Source organism: Lissotriton vulgaris, chromosome 1_1, assembly GCF_964263255.1.
Source record: "Lissotriton vulgaris chromosome 1_1, aLisVul1.2, whole genome shotgun sequence".
NCBI classification, from domain to species: domain Eukaryota; kingdom Metazoa; phylum Chordata; class Amphibia; order Caudata; family Salamandridae; genus Lissotriton; species Lissotriton vulgaris.
The window spans coordinates 1,747,566,188-1,747,585,673 of record NC_141685.1 but is presented as its reverse complement, the minus strand read 5'-3'; the positions used below and the strand labels follow the sequence as shown (position 1 = coordinate 1,747,585,673).

The 19,486-nt window shown below is 43.5% G+C and overlaps 1 protein-coding gene across 1 annotated transcript in view; it reads right to left on the bottom strand.

Annotated features, from left to right (window-relative positions):
- MSRB3 (methionine sulfoxide reductase B3) overlaps window positions 1-18,036 on the bottom strand; it is a 270,576-nt gene extending 252,540 nt beyond the window's left edge. Inside the window, exon 1 of the mRNA XM_086932986.1 lies at window positions 17,993-18,036. The gene's annotated coding sequence lies outside the window, so the exon portion shown is untranslated. The remainder of the gene's footprint in view (window positions 1-17,992) is intronic.
- Window positions 18,037-19,486: the final 1,450 nt, after the last annotated feature.

Sequence of the window (19,486 nt, the reverse complement as noted above, 5' to 3'; positions counted from 1 at the left end):
AGCAACATTAGGGTGACCCTTCCTTATGTGCACGTATATCCAATAGAGACAGCAAAGTCTAAAGACCTGATCCACTGTACTGACACTATTTCTAAACCCAGCCTGGAATTTGGTAAGTATCAAATTAGCCTCCATCCATATGTTCACTCTGGCTAAAATATGTCTAGAGTAAATTTTCTGTAATATGTCCTTTAAGCTAATTGGACGATAATTGGATGGATCAGACCGTTCTCCCTTTTTAAAAATTAAAACAATCTCCGCACCCCTCCAACTATCTGGAAAATCGACTCCAGATGCCAGTATGTTACCTAAATAATTGATATAGGGTGCCCAAATACTTAGCTCGTGTTTGTACAAGTCGCCAGTAATTTTATCAAGGACTGGCGCTTTGCCATTTTTAACAGTATTGATAGCTGATTCTGTTTCCTCTAAGCTAAAGTCAAGTTTAGCCTCGGGAGGAATAAGGCACGGGGCGTCCTCCCTGACAGCATTAACAAGGTCGGGTTTTTTAAATAGCTCAGTAAAATGGGTAACCCAGGTAAGATCATCTAATCATCTAAATATACATCTTTTGCTACTTTTCCTACATGGTTCCCATTTTCCACCAATCTCAAAAAGGCAACATTGTCCTTTGTCTTAGTAGCTACCAAGAGATCAGCCCATCTAGCTTCTTCCCAGGCTCTTCTTTCAGCCTTCTGGATTTGCTTGTAATCTTTTCTCGCCTGCCTGATTTCGACCGAAGTTTTTGTTTTTACTGCCATTAGAAGGGCGGTTTTTGCTTGTCTACATGTTTTAGTGAATGTGTGTGGGTGCTGCACACTATTGTCAAGCTAGTACATTTTGTACGTTTTGTGTGCTGCCTTCGATTGGTGCCTGCTTACACCACTATCAATGTGAATAAGGCCTGGCCCCTGATGGCTGCCAGGACTCGAGAGCGCACTACTTACAAAGAACAATTACTCCTTTATAGTATTTTCAGTATATTTAAACCATTGATATTCAGTTCATTATACAGTTGAAATTGACCATTACATTTCCGCAATATAATTACAAAGAAATCAAAATATACACAATCAAGAAGTGATTAAATGATAATCAATACAAAAAAAACCCATGCATACGGGGCTAAAAAGCCCCTTCGTCGGGGGTCTGTTGAGAAGAAAAAAAGGAAACTTATTACTATTGGTGCTCATGGCGTTCACAGTTGCCATCTTGTTAACTGATAACTATTTATGAATCTTACCTCAATCTTTGAGGAAAAACGAATCTTTTTCATGAAGCTAATTTCAAATATTTTACTTCTGATCTATAAAAAAACAAATGTTTTCATTTATATTACAGCCTTAAGTAGACAAGTTTAATGGATTTAAAGGGGAAGTTATTAAGTTTACCTGCAACTTGCTTTTGAATCAATCTGCAAGAAATGTATATAAATTGATTTGATGGGATCTTATTTCATTAGTTTAAAGACTACATGTGTACCATGTTAGCAAGTATGTACATGCTCACCTGTAGGTAGAATGCCGTTTATTTCAATGGTGTTCACCCTATTTATGAACAATAAAGTGTAAATAAAAAACTCCAGGTTTTGCACGTTTATGTCTCCAGGCTGTTATGATGTTTAATGAATTACCTGTGGGTGTGAAGAATCTGACTTCAGTCTCGCTCGTAATTTGGACAAGTGCTATAAAAAACAGAGACTGTGCTTTAGACTGATGTCCTTTTTTCAAACAAATACGCATCAAGGCGATTCAATATCAATTACCTTGCGTAGCCTAGCGTGAAGTCTTCACACTCGCCAGCCTCATATTTTTAACAGTGTCCTGCAGGGAAATGGATATTGACTTTACTATGACAGCTCAATCGCTGAAAACCATTGTATTACCTAAAAAAATGCTTTGAATAAATTACCTGCGGTCCTACGCTGTTGTGCTTCGGTACCGCGGTGTCTGTTCAGCTGTGGTCGGCTGCCGGTAATAAAGGGATAGAGACAAAGAATTGAGTTCTTAGTTTACGATTTGGGCGCTATTACTAATCACTATTTAATGGCGCACTACGGCGTCTGTTTCCTTCTTACCGAGTATTAATGATTTAGTCCGCGTAGGACTGCAGGTAATATATTCAAAGCATTTTTTTAGGTAATACAATGGTTTTCAGAGATTGAGCTGTCATAGTAAAGTCAATATCCATTTCCCTGAAGGACAGTGTTAAAAATATGAGGCTGGCGAGTGTGAAGACTTCACGCTAGGCTACGCAAGGTAATTGATATTGAATCGCCTTGATGCGTATTTGTTTGAAAAAAGGACATCAGTCTAAAGCACAGTCTCTGTTTTTTATAGCACTTGTTCAAATTACGAGCGAGACTGAAGTCAGATTCTTCACACCCACAGGTAATTCATTAAACATCATAACAGCCTGGAGACATAAACGTGCAAAACTTGGGAGTTTTTTATTTACACTTTATTGTTCATAAATAGGGTGAACACCATTGAAATAAACGGCATTCTACCTACAGGTGAGCATGTACATACTTGGTAACATGGTACACATGTAGTCTTTAAACTAATGAAATAAGATCCCGTCAAATCAATTTATATACATTTCTTGCAGATTGATTCAAAAGCAAGTTGCAGGTAAACTTAATAACTTCCCCTTTAAATCCATTAAACTTGTCTACTTAAGGCTGTAATATAAATGAAAACATTTGTTTTTTTCATAGATCAGAAGTATAATATTTGAAATTAGCTTCATGAAAAAGATTAGTTTTTCCTCAAAGATTGAGGTAAGATTCATAAATAGTTATCAGTTAACAAGATGGCAACTGTGAACGCCATGAGCACCAATAGTAATAAGTTTCCTTTTTTTCTTCTCAACAGACCCCCGACGAAGGGGCTTTTTAGCCCCGAAATGCATTGGGTTTTTTTGTATTGTTTATCATTTAATCACTTCTTGATTGTGTATATTTTGATTTCTTTGTAATTATATTGCGGAAATGTAATGGTCAATTTCAACTGTATAATGAACTGAATATCAATGGTTTAAATATACTGAAAATACTATAAAGGAGTAACTGTTCTTTGTAAGTAGTGCGCTCTCGAGTCCTGGCAGCCATCAGGGGCCAGGCCTTATTCACATGTCTACGTGTTTTGCCATACCATGGCTTACTGTGGGATAAATTGGTTAACTTTTGGTGAGCTTTTTTAGGCATTTTGGTGACTAACGTTTTTAATAATACAAAAAATTCATTATGTGTATCCATAAACCTAACAGGGTTTACAGCCTCCAAAGGAACAGTTACATAGGGGGCAAACATATTGGCGAAAAGTAGGTAGATTTCCGCCAGGGTTTCACCATGCTCCAATATATGAGACCACCTTAGAGCGCGCCTATTGTTACTTACTAAAATTTCCTCACAGCTTACAGTTTGTCTATCTATGGAGCTACCGATATCAACCCCGTTAAACAAACTGGAGTCAAATAGTAGGTCCAATGGATAGTGATCGCTCTCGGACCTATCCTTGACCTCCATATCAGCCATGTATTGCCAAATGTCCAAAGAAACAATTATAAAGTCAAGATTACTTTTTGAATTATTTCTCACGAAAGCAGGTCTTTTTGCTACGTCTGCAGGAAGACAGCCATTACATGCCCTTTACCCCTTGCGTGCGGGGCGTATTTTCCGCCTGTGCTGACTCCACCTTGCGCGGGCGGAGTCATGACGGAATGGTTCCGTCATCAGCACAGCTCAACCGATGCTGATGACGGAACCGTTCTGTCATCAGCACGCAAGGGGTTAAGCCGTGTTCCGCACACAGCTTCGTTATTTGGACAGCCAAAACTGAACAGTATACAGGATCTACAGTGCTTAGCAACGGGATGTTATTCGCACAGTCCTCCTCCTCAAATACATCCTCTAGGCCTAGGATTGGCTCGTAACTGCAATTCAAGTCCCCGGCTATTATTACTGATTGTTTATCCGCCATTCTATTAAGAAAAGAATCCAACTCCCCCAGGGTCAATGACTCTTTTGATAATATAGAGGGTCGGTTATAGACATTGATTAAATATAACACCTTCCCATCATGTGTGCTGACCTTGAGTGCCAGAATGTCCATAGAGTTGGCATCCATTACTTCAATGTTTATTTTCAGGGTAACACTTACCCAAATAATAAGGCCCCATGAGGGTCTGTCTCTTGCGGATGGTATTGCATTAATTCCAAACGTCTTATATCCTACTCTGTGGGGACTATTAAGTGACCAGGTTTCTTAAAAAAAGCAAAGTGTGCTTGTCTCTATGTAGTTAGACCACTCAGGATCACTCAAGTTTTTCCCAAGCCCAGCAATATTCCAAGATATTATTTTCATATTTTGTGCTGGACTATTGTAATTATTGTGTCGGCCCCTGGTTTTGTAAATCGTCCCTCCCAGCCATGGGTTCTATACATATATTACCAGGTAAGCCCATCTCAACTGGAAGGTTTAAACACACACCTACACTATTATCACATGGCACCGTTACTGTGCTTAAATCTAAACCCTCCATATTCGTTTGCCTCTCCCAGTAGTTTGCATGCAGAGAGATATTGTGTCCACTGACGCTATCTGCCCACGACCTAACCCCACCTGAATCAACATATGAATGACCATGCTCTCCCAAAGGACCACGGTGATTAATATTGGCTTGATCATAGTTTCCCACTTTGGCCCCTTCAACTTTAGTAGCATATTTGATCTTAGGATTTTGCAAGCATGGGCCCCTATGACTGCCAGTTATTTTCCCCTTGGTCTGCTGTAGTCAATCTACTGATTCTAGACAGCTAAACCTGTTAGCTGTAGGGGCCCCACCCCAGCTATTAGTATACCCATGGCCCCCATATTCCATCCCACCTCTTGTACGGTGGGTAACCCTGGTCCAGTTCCCTCAACAGTCAAATTGCTCCTCCGGCATATAAAAATATGAAAGTGGTCTAGTTGCTATAGCACTCCCATTATTTTGGGGACCCCACGAGCAGATGTAATTCACAGTTCGTGGATACTCAAAATTCACAATCACACAGTCCCCATAGGAAGTTTTCCTATTGTACCCCACCCAAGGTACCCTACGTACCATAAGAATTTTACTCATTGCGTTTGGTGGTAAAGGGCGTTTGGTATTAAGCCAGTAGGATACCTTATTTTTCAATGCCCAAACGGGTTCCGTAGTTGTTTTATCCAATTCCGGAACCCCTGTCAGGACCACGACATAAGGCAAACTTCAGGTGGAAGATTAATAATATGTTCACCCTTTAATGCCCTTTCTACGGAGTCCTTATTAGAATTTAGGGTGGAAGTATTAGGACCGACAGTTTTTTGTCTTTGGTGGTCAGTGGGTAATAAAGATTTTTCTATTGAATTATTCCCCAAGACCTTTAGGGGACTGGAATTTGGTTTTTTTGCCAGTTGTTCGATACCTGGACATGGGTTTTACTAGCCAATGGCACTTCTGAGGGCACCGTTCCCACCCTGACACTTGTCGAAGTTCTTATACCCTTCTCCAGATCATGACGCTGTTTTTCGATACATTGTAACCTAATTTCTAAGGGTGTAAGGAAAGTCTTAAGTAGCTTCCTTAAGATATTTACTAGCGGACCAGCCGCTTCGTCCATTTCGCCCGGATCATTTGTTACAGTATCATCTATGGCTCTTAGGGCAGGGGTTTCAATTCATGCATCTACCTGCACTACATCCTGCCTAGTCTTAGAGACGTAACCTCGATCCCCTTCCTTGCTACAAATATCGCTATCGCACCCAGCTTTAGCAACCTTGGCTTTTCTAGTACATGGGGCATTATTATTAACTCGTTTATGTTTTGTGATCGCTCCCTATATATATATATATATATATATATATATATATAGTGTTTTTCCTGAAAATCCTACACTGACCCTCCTCGCTCTGGCAGCGCTGTGTCTTCAGGATTACTGGTGGTGAAACCCTCAAGGAGAGAGGTACGCAGCGCCCCCCTAAACCCATTAATGTGAGAAGACTGTATTTACCGCACACGGACTGGTAGCTGACTTGCTCGATTCCTGTGAAGGCTGGAGAGCAATTGCAGGTAGTCAGGTAAGGCGGTGAAAGTTTGTTGCGGGAGTAACAGTAATAGCGCAAGGGGTTATGGGAGAGGTAGTCCCGGATCTGAAAAGTGATAGAAATGGGCAGTGAATTCCCCAAGCAACAGCATTTCCTGAAATAATATGGCTGCTGAGTGGGAAAAGGAGCGGGAGGAGGCTGCGCTGGACATCTTCGTAGATGCAGACACAGGCAAGTCTGCTAAAGGCAAACAAGCGGCCATAAGTACAGAATCTGAAACAGACAACAGCACGAAAAAACAGTGTGGGGAGTTGGAAAAACTCTGCAAAAAAGAGATAGCCAAATGGTGGGAGATTAAATCATTGAAAAGATATCTGGGCGTGGGCAGAATGCCCAGGGTATCGCAAATTTTAGTAGCCCCAACGTATGAAAATCCTAATCCAGCCATGCTTCAAGACTGGGCCGACAACAGTGCCCAGGCATCACAAAACATGGTCAAAATATTAATCCAGTATGCGGCAAGTGACTGTGATAAATTAATAGCCAGAATTGAAGAAATTTTGAAAGAACTGGATACGAAGGAAGAACAGGAAGAGATCACTAAAATGATTAAAGAAATAAAGACCAGATTCACAAAACATGAGGAAGAAATTAAAGAGAGAAAAGCCATAAAGTTTCAGAGAGATCGAAACGATTATGTTAATGGGCGAGTGTATACCTTTGCCAGAAAATTCGATAACATCAAGAGACAACAACTCTCCGCAACTGCAAGCGGGGGGGATACGATATCAGCAGCCAGTGGTACAGACTTAAGTTCATCCATAGGCTCGGACACAGATAGCAACAGCTCACTTGGCGCAACAGGTCCAATCCCCTAACCAGCGCAAGAACTAGCTTATTTTCGTTTACAGCGCCTAACAACACTTCGGCCGCAAACTCAGCGGCAGGCTTGGTACAGGGGCAAAACGAAATCTGACAAAAAACAAAAAGCCGACGGAGAAAAAACAGACGTTGGGGCAAACGTGGTGGCAAAACAAACAAAGCCCAATTACAGAAAGAACAAGAAACAATAATGGCAGACGAGCAATTGTGAAATATGGATAATACTGTTGTGAACCTAACAGATTTAAAATTAACTGAGGAAGAGACTAAAATTTTATCTCTAGGATTAACTTATTGTACTGTAACAAACTTTGATTATGCACAAAAAAGGATAGATCTATTTCAATTCCTACGAAAATTAAAACTGCAGAAGTATTTTTGGAATTGCGCTAAAAAAGACTCTGAGAAAGATTTGGGTCCAGAAACAGAAAAAACACTAGCTATTGCAGATATGGCGGTTCTGAGTGGCATGATTGCATTAGAATACGATGAATCACTAAGCCAGTTGTCAGCAGGGGATATAGCCACCCAATCAAATTTGAATACCCATCTCCCAACGAAAACCAACTTCAGACCCAAATCTGTGTTTATGCCCATTCTACTGAAAGACAGATTAGATTTATTCTCTGAAAATGTAATTAAAGAACTAAAGGAACTATCTCTTATGAGCACGAAAGATTTCTGTACTAAAGATCACAACAGGAGATTCAAATATAACAATCTCATGACTAAAATCCAGGGCAGACCGGATATAGTGGCAAGATGGTCTGATAAAGGCGGAAATATAGTACTTTGGCCACTCAAGATGTACAACATTGAAGCGATGACACAATTGTAAGACCGTGAATGTTACTGCAGAGTAAGCCCTACCCTGATTTTAGGAATTCAAGAACACTACCATGCGGAACTCTTCAAGTGGAAAGGCATGAACTTGATAAATAAACAGGAATATGAATTTCTTAAGAATGATTATCCCACCACACCCCAGCTTTATCTGATACCAAAAACACATAAGAATGCTATGCAACCCCCAGGGAGACCAATAATCTCGGCCATAGGTGGTCTTTTTGAAAATACTAGCATTTATGTGGACAGTTTCTTGCAACCATTTGTGAAAGATCTACCTGCATATGTCCAAGACAGTGGAGACTTTCTCCGAAAAATGTATGATTTTAATTGGAATATGGAATATGTATTCATGACTCTTGATGTGCAGTCACTATATACAAGCATCAGACACACAGATGGGCTTAAAGCACTACAACATTACCTTAATAAGAGACCCATTGCATTGTACGAACACACCTCTATACTACTACAGATGGTAGAATGGTGCTTAACCAATAACACCTTTATATTTGATCGACTGCATTATAAACAACTACAGGGTTCAGCCATGGGTACTTGCTTCTCCCCCAGTTATGCTAATCTGCATATGGGCTGGTGGGAGGAGCAAGTATTGGCAGTCACACAGGCAGCAAGCATAGGTGAAAATGTGATAATTTATAAGCTCTACATAGACGATATTTTTATCCTATGGAAAGGGTCAGAGGAGAGCGATCAAGCATTTGCAGCAGCCATCAATGAGAATACCCTCATTTTAAGATTCACATGCTCCACAAGCACAGAAAAATTCAAATTTCTTGATCTGGAATTGTATGTAGACCAGAATAAAATCCAAACTAGAACTTACAAAAGGCCAACAGAGGGAAACGCTGTGCTTCATGCACAAAGTTTCCATCCGGTCAAACTAAAAGAATCCATTCCATACGCAGAATGTCTACGGATGACCCGCAATTGCAGCACTTAGTCGGGTGCTAACAAAGCCAAATCCAATCTATTAGAGAGGCTCAGCAAGCGAGGTTATAGCCCCCAAACGTTAGCAAAGGCAGACCAGAAATGTTAGAATGTAAACAGAATGGCTCTCCTGTTTGCAGACAAAAAAGATAAGAAGGAGAAGCAGAGTAAGTCTTTACCAGACATTCCTAGGTTGATAACGGGGTATAACGCCTACCACAATCATGTGAGAAAAGTCTTACAGAAGCATTGGCCTTTGGTACAGAATGACCCAGTAATAGGTCGTTGGAGTGGTAGAAGTCCATCAATCACTTTCAGGAAGGCCAAGTCGATGCGCAACCAGCTCGTATGCAATGCACCGACTATAACTAAGCCACCTATATGGTTACATAGCCAGAAAGGGTTCACAAAGTGCGCAAAATGTAAAGCATGTAAGCAAGGAATTAACACCAGAGAAGGCAAAGTCCTGTTTAGAAACAAGCCCTATATCATCAGAGGCTGCTACTCTTGCAAAACAGAGTATGCAGTTTACGTCCTTGTGTGCAAATGCGGAAAACGCTATGTAGGAAGCACCATTCATCCGGCACATGTCCGAATCCTACAGCACTTGCGAGCCATAAGTAACAACGATGAAACATACCCTGTGGCCAGACACATTAACAAATCACACTCAGGCAAAAGCAATGACATCAAATACTTTGTCATCAACAGTATTGCAAAAAATTTCAGAGGGGGAAACCGCAGACTGGCTTACGGCGTCTGGAATCCAGATACATAATTCTTTTGGATTCCAAGATCCCTAATGGGTTAAATGCTGATGAAGCACTGACAGTACACCTATAATTCAGCGTAGCTCACTCCCTTAACTCAACCCACTCCCAAACATCTGCAACTTCACTTATGTATATACTTTGTTTTCGTTTAGACACATTTTACATTATTATAGCACATAATGACCATGCTTCAGCACTAAGGGAAACCGACTGTATCTACATCAATGTTTGTAATCAATCTGAGGGTAATGGACAGAGATGTACTTAAAGGTATATAACTGTGTGTTTTCAGCCACATATTGTACTATATACAGTGTTTCAAACGTTAATTCACTCCACTTGGAGACGAGGCTCGTTTGAGTATTCTTTCGTGCAAATTCTATATTTGAAATAACTGTGTGTTTATATTTTATAGTAAAGGGCAGGATGAGATGTGTGGCATGGTCACTATGTATACGTATATATCAGCAGATGCAATGTGATTTGTTTAAATACACACGTAGGTATACCGAATGTCAACTCATTTATTGCTTTACATAAGCGTGTATTCACCAAAATTCTATGGAGTTACACAAATGTGCATATTTCCTAAGCACCTGTGTAGGATCAGGTCTTCCTCTCCCTATTTAGCAAATGCTAACCTAGACACGATATTTCAAAATGTGCATGTAACCAGTATACCACTTGGTAGACATCTACGTTATTCAACTGTGTGTGTTTTAATCTAATTTGGTAATCGGGCATTTTACACGAAATTATAAATGCACAATTTTGGGGTTAACCTTTAAGCAATAATTGGAGAATTTACGTTTATAATTTGCAATTTTGTATGCACTATACTCTTCTATGTCTGTTGTCTTGAATACTATCACTTCTATGGTAACCAAGGCAACGTGAAACCAATCACAGTGAGGTAACTGTGTATGTGCTAAAATGTATATAACTGATAGCGTCATTCATGGCAGATGAAGTGAGCAAGGTGGAGGCTTCCGCCGAAACGCATCTGTAGCAGCTTGATGGAATAAAACTTTTACTTGAGTCGAATTCACGGTGTCAGTGCCATCCTTGATCGTGAGTGAATGCGGATTGGTAACTAATAGATAGATAGATAGATAGATAGATACATAGATAGATAGATAGATAGATAGATAGATAGATAGATAGATAGATAGATAGATAGATAGATAGATAGATAGATAGATAGAGATCTATAGATATAGATATTCACTTACAAATCTAAGGTTACAGGGACGTTATAGTTAGGAAATAACATTGAAAATACCTTAGAAGGGTGGAGGAGCCTAGCGACGAACGAAGATGGCCGCATAAGCTCTTGGCTCTGTCGCCCTCCTCCTGCTGCTTGAATATCCTGCTACAAATCCTGCTTTTTCGCCTCGCCCCCGTGTGGGGGACCTGTTGCTGTTACTGGCGGTGTGGTCCTGGTCCTTGAATATCCTGCTACAAATCCTGCTTTTTCGCCTCGCCCCGTGTGGGTGACCTGTTGCTGATAATAGCGGTGTGGTCCTGGGAAACTTACGACCCGGATCGCCGGAGTTACATCGAGTGGAAGTTCTTGGCCTGACGCTGACCGAGAGCCGGCACCTCGAGTACTGACCCTGCCGGGTTGCAGTGCAACAACGGCGGCTGGGGGACCTAGACACGGTCCGGTCGATAGAAGTGGAGAGCAACCTGCCCCTAGACTGGTGGCGAGCCTGCGGTTCTACCCGCATTGGAGAGGTGTGATGATCCTGTGAGTGGCTGAGTGGCCGGGGGTCCCCTTCTTGGCATTCCCTTCCCGCCGGGGTGGGGCCCCCGTCCGAGAGGCCCTATCACTGCTGGACTGTGTGCCTCCTGCCCCCGCCTGCCCTCATCGCACTTCGGTCCCTGGGAGAATCGGGTGACCCGAAGGGCGCACTGATGTCTGGAGTCGATCAGTTCGCGGCGGTGCGGGGTGAAGAAGAGCCATCATTGCGAACCGTGATGGCCGCCATTCAGGGTCTGTGCTCCTACATGGTTGCTCTCTCACATAAGTCGATTGCGGATGCCACCGAAACTGCCCGATCGCATAATGACTCTGATCTGTCTGATCCCCCTAAGCGAGCCATTTCCCCGACTTTGATCCCGGAATCTACGACTCGAGGCCCATCTAGCGTCGAAGCATGGATAACAATGTCTGTACCGCAGTGTGCGGCTGAATCCGCCGCCATGGTGTATCGCCCGCGTTGAAGAGTCCGCTTGTGGTCGTGTTCACAAGCTCGTCCCCCAATGACTTTATTGAAACTGTGACCCGACGGAATCAGCGAACATCTATCGATCGTGTGAGCTGTGCAGTGTGGTGGAGTATGGGACGGTCAAAATCTGGTCGTACAGTGGCGAGTGTCATGGCGGCTGAGGATTGTGGTGGACTGTGGATATCTGTTGGACTCGCTGCACAGATTTGTGGACTGGCTGGACTTTTGATTTATCCTGTGAATAGGCGGATGCGGTGTGCGGAACTCATGGTGAACACTCGTAGATGTCAAGGGTGAGACTGGTTTTCGACTCGGATGTTAGGGGTTTGTGAGGGACCTGAGATCCGCCATTTTCTTGTATTGGGGGCGGGGCGGTGTAGGACGTCTTTCCTGGGTTCTACCGAATCTACTTTGCTTTGTTGCTTCTGACCAGGACTGTATGTCGCAGGAGGAGGGCAGTGTGACCGGGAATGTGTGATTCTCCTCCTCCCTTAACTTTTCTTTTCCTTCTTTTTCTGTGTTTCCTTTCTTTATAAATCTCTTTTCTACTATATTTCGGGTTTTTGGTCACTGGGCAATAGGCACGCTGCTAGGGGGGTAGGCCATAGCCATCTGCAGGGGTGCAGGGTGAGGGGTAGGAGGTGGGGTATTTTTGTTTTTCCGTTCTCTGTTTCTATGGCCTTTTCTCTTTTTTAGTTTGACTGGACTTCCCTTTTTTCCTCTCTCCCGGGGTTGGGGGTCAGTGTATCGAGTTACTGTTTGGACTTTTTGGGCGGTGCTGGGACTGTGCCCGCTCAGCCTCTCCTGTCATTGGATTCATCGGGTGGGGCATTAGTCGGGAGTCTTCAGAAATGTATGCTTGCTTATACTGTTCGCTTCAAAATATGGGTGTCTCTGCAGTTGGACACGCTTCCCTGCCCACCCGGTGATTGTATCTACTTTAGATCCCGTAGCCGGCCCCCTCCTGTTTTCTTTTCTCTTTCTTCTTTTCGTTAACATATGGAACTGTATTACGTATTTACCGTGTATATCCTGTTTTAATTTTAAAAATTTACCTCTCTTATCTTGAGCAGCTCTCCTGGGTGGGCCGAAACAGTTTGATGCTCTAATTTTGCTGCCATGCCTCCGGGATGTTTGGCTGAATAGCTGTGTGCACCCTTTTCTAAATAAAGGTCTTCCAAAAATTAAAAAAAAGAAAAAAGAAAATACCTTAGAAGTTCTCCCAAAAAAACAAAGGGTTACAGGAACATTATAGTTAGGAAATGGCATTAAAAAAAAACTTCTAAATTCACTGAAGAAAAAAAAAGGTTACAGGCACGGTATAGTTTGGCTCAAATTTCAAAGGCACCAAAACATAGAAATTCTTAAGTTATAGTTACCGGAGTTAACTATAACTTACCCCCACACAATGCACTGCTTATGACCTCACATATTACAACACTCATGACATGGACAGTGACATCACTGATGACATCTCAAAGGACATCATCTACAGAACCACACAACCATTCACACACTCACTCACACACCCAGTCACAGAACCATACAACAACTCAAGCATCTATACAACCACTCACACATGCATATAACCACTCACACACCCGCACAACCACTCATACACCTGCACAACCACTCACATACCCACTCACACAGCAACTCAGACACCTGCTCGTACACCCCATACAACCTCACACACCCACACAACCACTCACACTTCCACACAACCACCCACCCACTCAACTACTCACACACCCACTCAACCACTCACACACCCACTCAGCAACTCACACACCCACTCAACCACTCACACGCCAACTCAACCACTCACACACCCATACAACCACTTACACACCCACTCACATGCCCACTCAGCAACTCACACGCCCACTCAACCACTCACACACCCACTCAACTACTCACACGCCCACTCAGCCACTCACACGCCCACTCAACCACTCACACGCCCACTCAACCACTCACACGCCCACTCAACCACTCACACCCCCACTCAACCACTCACACGCCCACTCACATGCCCATAGAACCACTTACACACCCACAACCACTCACACACCCACTAAACCACTCACACACCCACACAACCATTCACACACCCACTCAACCACTCACACACCCAAAAAAAAACACTCACACACCCATTCACAGACCCATACAGTCACTCTGAGGCTGATAAAAAAAATCATGGGCATTCCGAGAAGCTGCAGATCCTCTGTAGACCCCAATGCACCCCTTCCCCGTGTGGTTGCGGGGATCCCGGGCACCACAAAAAACATAAAAGAGTCTTTAGAGTCCACTGGGTGTTAGATAGCCAGGCTTGCCCCAAATCCCACATCTTCTGTCGTGCACGGTGGGGTGTTGGGTGCTTGCCGGGTTGGGTGCAGGTGGCCAGACATGGCCGCAAGTCAGGTCCCGTAGCCAAGCCCACATTGCACATTGTTGGGGGTGGCATCTATGCAGGTTTGGGTGCAGAGTCTGGCCGCAGGCTGAGGGCCATTCCTGGCATGAGAATGGCATAGTAAGGTATAACAAAATATTATTTATGTTAAAAAAATAAAACCTAGAAATTCAGTGTCTGCTGAGACCCAGAGACATCGGTGGCTAAACAGACACTGTCACAAAAAACTGTTTCGGAAATACTTTATGCTCCTTGCTTGTGGCCTACTGGTAGGCACTCGCCCGGTAGCCATTTGGTCTGGTGCACATATGGGTGAAACGAGGTCCTCCTGCCTTGAAGAAATTGCCAATAAATATGTTATGAAAATGAAACATGTCTGCTGTTCTATTTAAAAAGATCTAAACATGGTATGGTGTTTTTAATCATGAATGTGGGCATTAATAATTAAAGACAATTGGTTATTGGCTTTGAAACTAATTTTTCACTTTTTTCTTGTGAGGAAGAAGCTTCTCCCTCTTAGGGGACCAAGGAGGGTTGTTCAGATGTATTTTTTACACAATATAAATAGATAGATTAAAACACAGACTCACAACATTCTTCTGAACTTGTTTGGGTGTTGGTTCGCTTCCATACATAGGAGAGATGCCGATGAAGATATAGTGAGCAAATTGGGGAGAACCTGTCCATCACTCCCTTGTGGTTGCTTACATGAGGTACTCCTTATGTTTTCTTCAAAGGGTGTTTCATGGCAGCCCTCTATCTATCTATCGGTACTGGATCTGCTTCTTTTGTATTGACACTTAACAAGCACACAGGGAAGGTTTTCTAGATTTCCACTAGACATCACTATCCTTGATATGGACAAAGTGTATCCCGAAACTTATATGAATAGAATTTGATGTGTGTGTCATACCAAGGGCTTTCTGTATAATATTTATTTTATTGAAAATGTTTTATATAGCATTGGCTCCACCCTGGGGTATAAGAGCACTTTACATTGGAATGACAATAGTATATGGAATGCAAAACAGTGGTATCCAAATGAAAGTTGTAAATATGATTAGTAGAGTAGACGACACCCCTGGTATGTCTTCCTCTTTTGCTCCCTTCTGTCTATTATGCCCACCGGTCAGGCCCTGTAAAGTCAAATCCACACTGCACACAACGGGGGTGGCACCCATGCTGGTTTGGGTGCAGGGTCTGCCCACAGGCTGAGGGCCGTTTGTGGCGTGGGAATGGCATAGTAAGGTGTGATAACAAAATAGCACTTTATCTTTCAAATAAATAGAAATTCACTGAATGAAACAAAGGCTAAAGTAACATTTTAGTAAAGTATGGTAATAATGTATTATTAGATAAGCTATCAGTGAAGTCATTGGACATGTCATTAATGTAATATGTAAGGGTATAAGCAGTGTATGACAAGGATGCAAGTTAAAGTTACTTTAGGACACAAGTTATAGATACTTTAGATGAGAGAGAGAGAGAGAATGTGATTGTGTCTGTAGGACACTTATGGTATATTAGATCTCAACTTTAAACAGAATGTTGCTTGGATACCTCCTAGTACATACAAGTAAGCCAGTCCCCAATTATTCGTCACTTGAGGTTCTGACCTGTCACAAAACTGCCATCTGCCATGAAGATGGTGTGTGGGTGGTGGATGAAGGCTGTGCGTTCAGGGTTGTCCGGTGTGAATAAAAATTCGGTTTATTTTTCACTTGCGTCATGTAGTACGGTTAAGGTTACCTTGAATGAGTCGGAGAAGTAGCACTCTGGGATACTGATAGCGATTTTTCCGGGATTATGGGCCAGATGTAGGTAAATTATATTTACCGACCTCTTAAATACCGAGTCATACCGACTCGGTATTACCGAGTAGGAAAATGAGATGTAGGTAAGAATGCCGGTAACAAATACCGACTCGGAACCTGTCGGTAATCGGAAACGGTATTTACCGTCTCGGAATATACCTACACGGTAAAATCCGAGACGGAAAAACCCAAACCGATCCACCGGTGCCACGGCCCATAGGAATGAATGGCAACTCCCGACCCGGAAAATACCGAGTAGGTAAAAACCGACCCGGTATTTACCGTGTCGGAACTAACCGCCGAAGAATTTGAAACTGACAAACATGTGTGCCTGTGAACCAATCAGGTACTTCAACCACACCCAAATTCCAAGCCACAGGGGAACTAACCAATCAGATCCAACCACCACACCCCAGTACCTGGGACAGGCCACGCCCATGCAGGTGCAGAAACAAACAGTCAGGAGAGCAGGAGGACAGAGTGGGACGTGGGTGCCATCGATGCAGCCGATCACGTGAGGGAAGTGTGCCAGTTGATAAAAGTCAGTCTTGGTTTTGGCTAATTCTGCCGGTGTAACAGGGAATGAAATATAATGCCCCATCCTCTGCTTCATGGCGTCAAGAAACTTCCTGAAGAAGCGGGACAGGCAGCCCTGGGACACGCCACCCACCACAGCTATCACACTCTGGTAGCTCCCTGAGGCCAGCAGGTGTAAGCTACATAGCACCTGGACATGAGGTGGGATGGCATGGGCCCTGGGTGTTGGGTGGTCCAGGAGAGGGTGTAGGTCCCTGATCAATTGCTTGATGGTGTCTGGGTGTAGCCTGTACCTCTGCAGTATTTCAGGCTCTGTCAGTTGGAACAGTGTTATCCTCTGCCTGTACACTTGTTCCTCCCTTAGCCATTCTCTCTGTCCTGCTGCCTGTAGTCTCTGCCGTCTTGCTATGATGTAAAAAGCCGCCATCATGGGTCCTGAGGTGCATTTTGGGACTTTTTTTTTATAGCCCTCCCTTGGTTACCACCTGCTTTCAATGCATGGTAAATACCGACTAAAAAAATACAGTTTTTCGGCAGAATCGGTATTTTTGTGCTTACCTACATCTCCAAGGCTAATTTTTACCGTTTCTGATTTACCGAGTCGGAGAATACCAACTCGGTATTTATGTATACGGTATATTCCGACACGGTAATTTTACCGGGTCATTCTTACCGAGTCGGTATGTTTCCGACTCGGATTTTCTAAAATCGGTAATTAATGGCCTCCTACATCTCATTTCCTCGGTAACGGCCGATTTTACCGTTTTTCGGCCGTTACCACCCGGTAAACGCCTACCTACATCTGGCCCTTAATGTATATTGTGAGGCACAGTGCATTCTGCGACACTTTGCTGGGTTCCATGGAAGTCTCTCTTCCGAGGGATGATGGGTATCTTGTAGCGTTGGTACTTCTGCTTCCACCCCAGCACCCTTAATTCCTGCAGAACTACAAGGGTGACAGCTAAGGTGACGTGGGACAACCTGAGATGCGTGTGCATTTTGCGGAAGGGCTTGCCAGTGCTGAATATTAAAGAGGTGTAACTACATAGCAGTAAAAGTAATAACGACGATAGATATCCTGTCATGGAAACCCTTGCCCAACTTAAACATCCCGCTGAAAAAAACACTAAACACGCTCAATACAACGGAGGGCAATGGAAGAACGAATATATATATATATATATATATATATATATATATATATATATATATATATATACACATACACATACACATACACATACACATACATCACCTGAGTGAGAACTATACATATGCGCAACTGACACGCCTTCAGTGGGAAGCCCCAGTATCTGTTTGTCATTGTGGTTGCCGACTGGGCAGACCAGCACTGGGAGCTCAGGTGACAGACATGGGATACCCACAATGCTGTGGACCGAGCGAGAGGGACGGAGACGAGGCGCAGGAAGGCAACACACGGAAGGAAGAACAAAACATGCCTTCTCCTTACCTGCTGCAGTGGCTGCTCCTGCGTGGAGTATGAGGCAGAGGGCGAGCAGGCAGGGGGGGCGTATGCTCATTGAGCAGGAGAGGCGGAGAGGAGTGCTGGTGCTGCTGCCTGTCCTGCTCCTGCCGACTCTTCTGAACGGCGCCGGGGGCATGACGGGAAATTCCTGGGCACTCATCACCAAATATGAGCACAGAAGGGAAGGTGCAGGAGGAGGGGCTGCCACAGGCACCACAGCAACTTTGACGCTGCTGCTGACGGCGTCAGTGTTGCTGTTCCTTCATACTCTCCCCCTGGTGACGAGCGTCGACAAAGGAGCACTGGCTTATTTTCACATTAGAAACAAGAGAGTGCAGTTTATAGCCGCCAGGCAGCCTTATTTCTTATGTGACACCTTCCGTCAGGCCTGGCTTTTCGCCATCCACACTTTGCGTGCTAGGAGTTTGGAGCGCACACTGTGGAACTACAAATCCCAGGACGCAAAGTCATTTTTGGCAAAAAAGCCAGGAATGCGCGATGCTTTCACATGACACAGGAGGCATTTGAAGGCCAGGCATTCCATGGCTAGCTGGCATTCTTTATTCAATTCGGGCGCTTTCTGGGATGTTCGTGGTAGTTATCCAGCGGTACTAGGGGTGCCAACGACATGGAAAATTGGCTCCACCAAGTAGGTTCACTAACTTCGATTGGAGTGGGGGATATTATTAGAAATCAATAACGTTTTTAAAAAACAGAGAAGAAAAGGCTTTTGCTTGGAAAACGAGCAATTCTTTTTTAAATGGACAGTTTTTTCAATGTCGATACAGGAATATTTAGTTCAAACAGAACAAAACGTGTAGAGTAATTTTATGTGCTATCCATTTATAAAACTCAATAAACGTTACCGAGTGGCACAAAGAAACATAACAAAGTAATTTCAAAACATCACACAATATGCAATGATTGCAATTGGTGCCTCTGCTCTTTAACCTCACGTGCAAACCCCCTACCTCCGCTCACATTTTCAGGACCATTTTAGGTCTCGCCTCAGACAGCACATGCGCTGTTGCTTGCAAGATATTTTGCTTGCTTAAAGCGGTCTAAAATTTTGCCCATTGCTTATCGTTGGTTGGCTTCCTTGTCACTCTTATTTGCTGGCTCCAGCTTAGTCAGTGAGTGCCAGCTTCACTGCCCTTTCATTTCACTTCCTGCATGTTCCGTGCGGAGACGCGCACCAGAAGGCTATATATTATCAATTACCAGCTGTCAGGGGTCGTGGTAATTGAAGTCAGATGCCGGGCGCGCGTGCACCATTCTCGTGTATGTAGGGCTCGGGGCTACGGGCGCGCACCACTGCTCGTTTACCCTGTCAGCAAAGCATTGAGATTAATATGCAGGCTAGTGACTTTCCACTTGTTCATTCACACCCGATGCAACATTATAAAATTTTCTAGCAGGAATGTCTGCAAGCGCGATGTCTCATACACACAGTGACCTCTTTACTAGAGTGCCATCTTA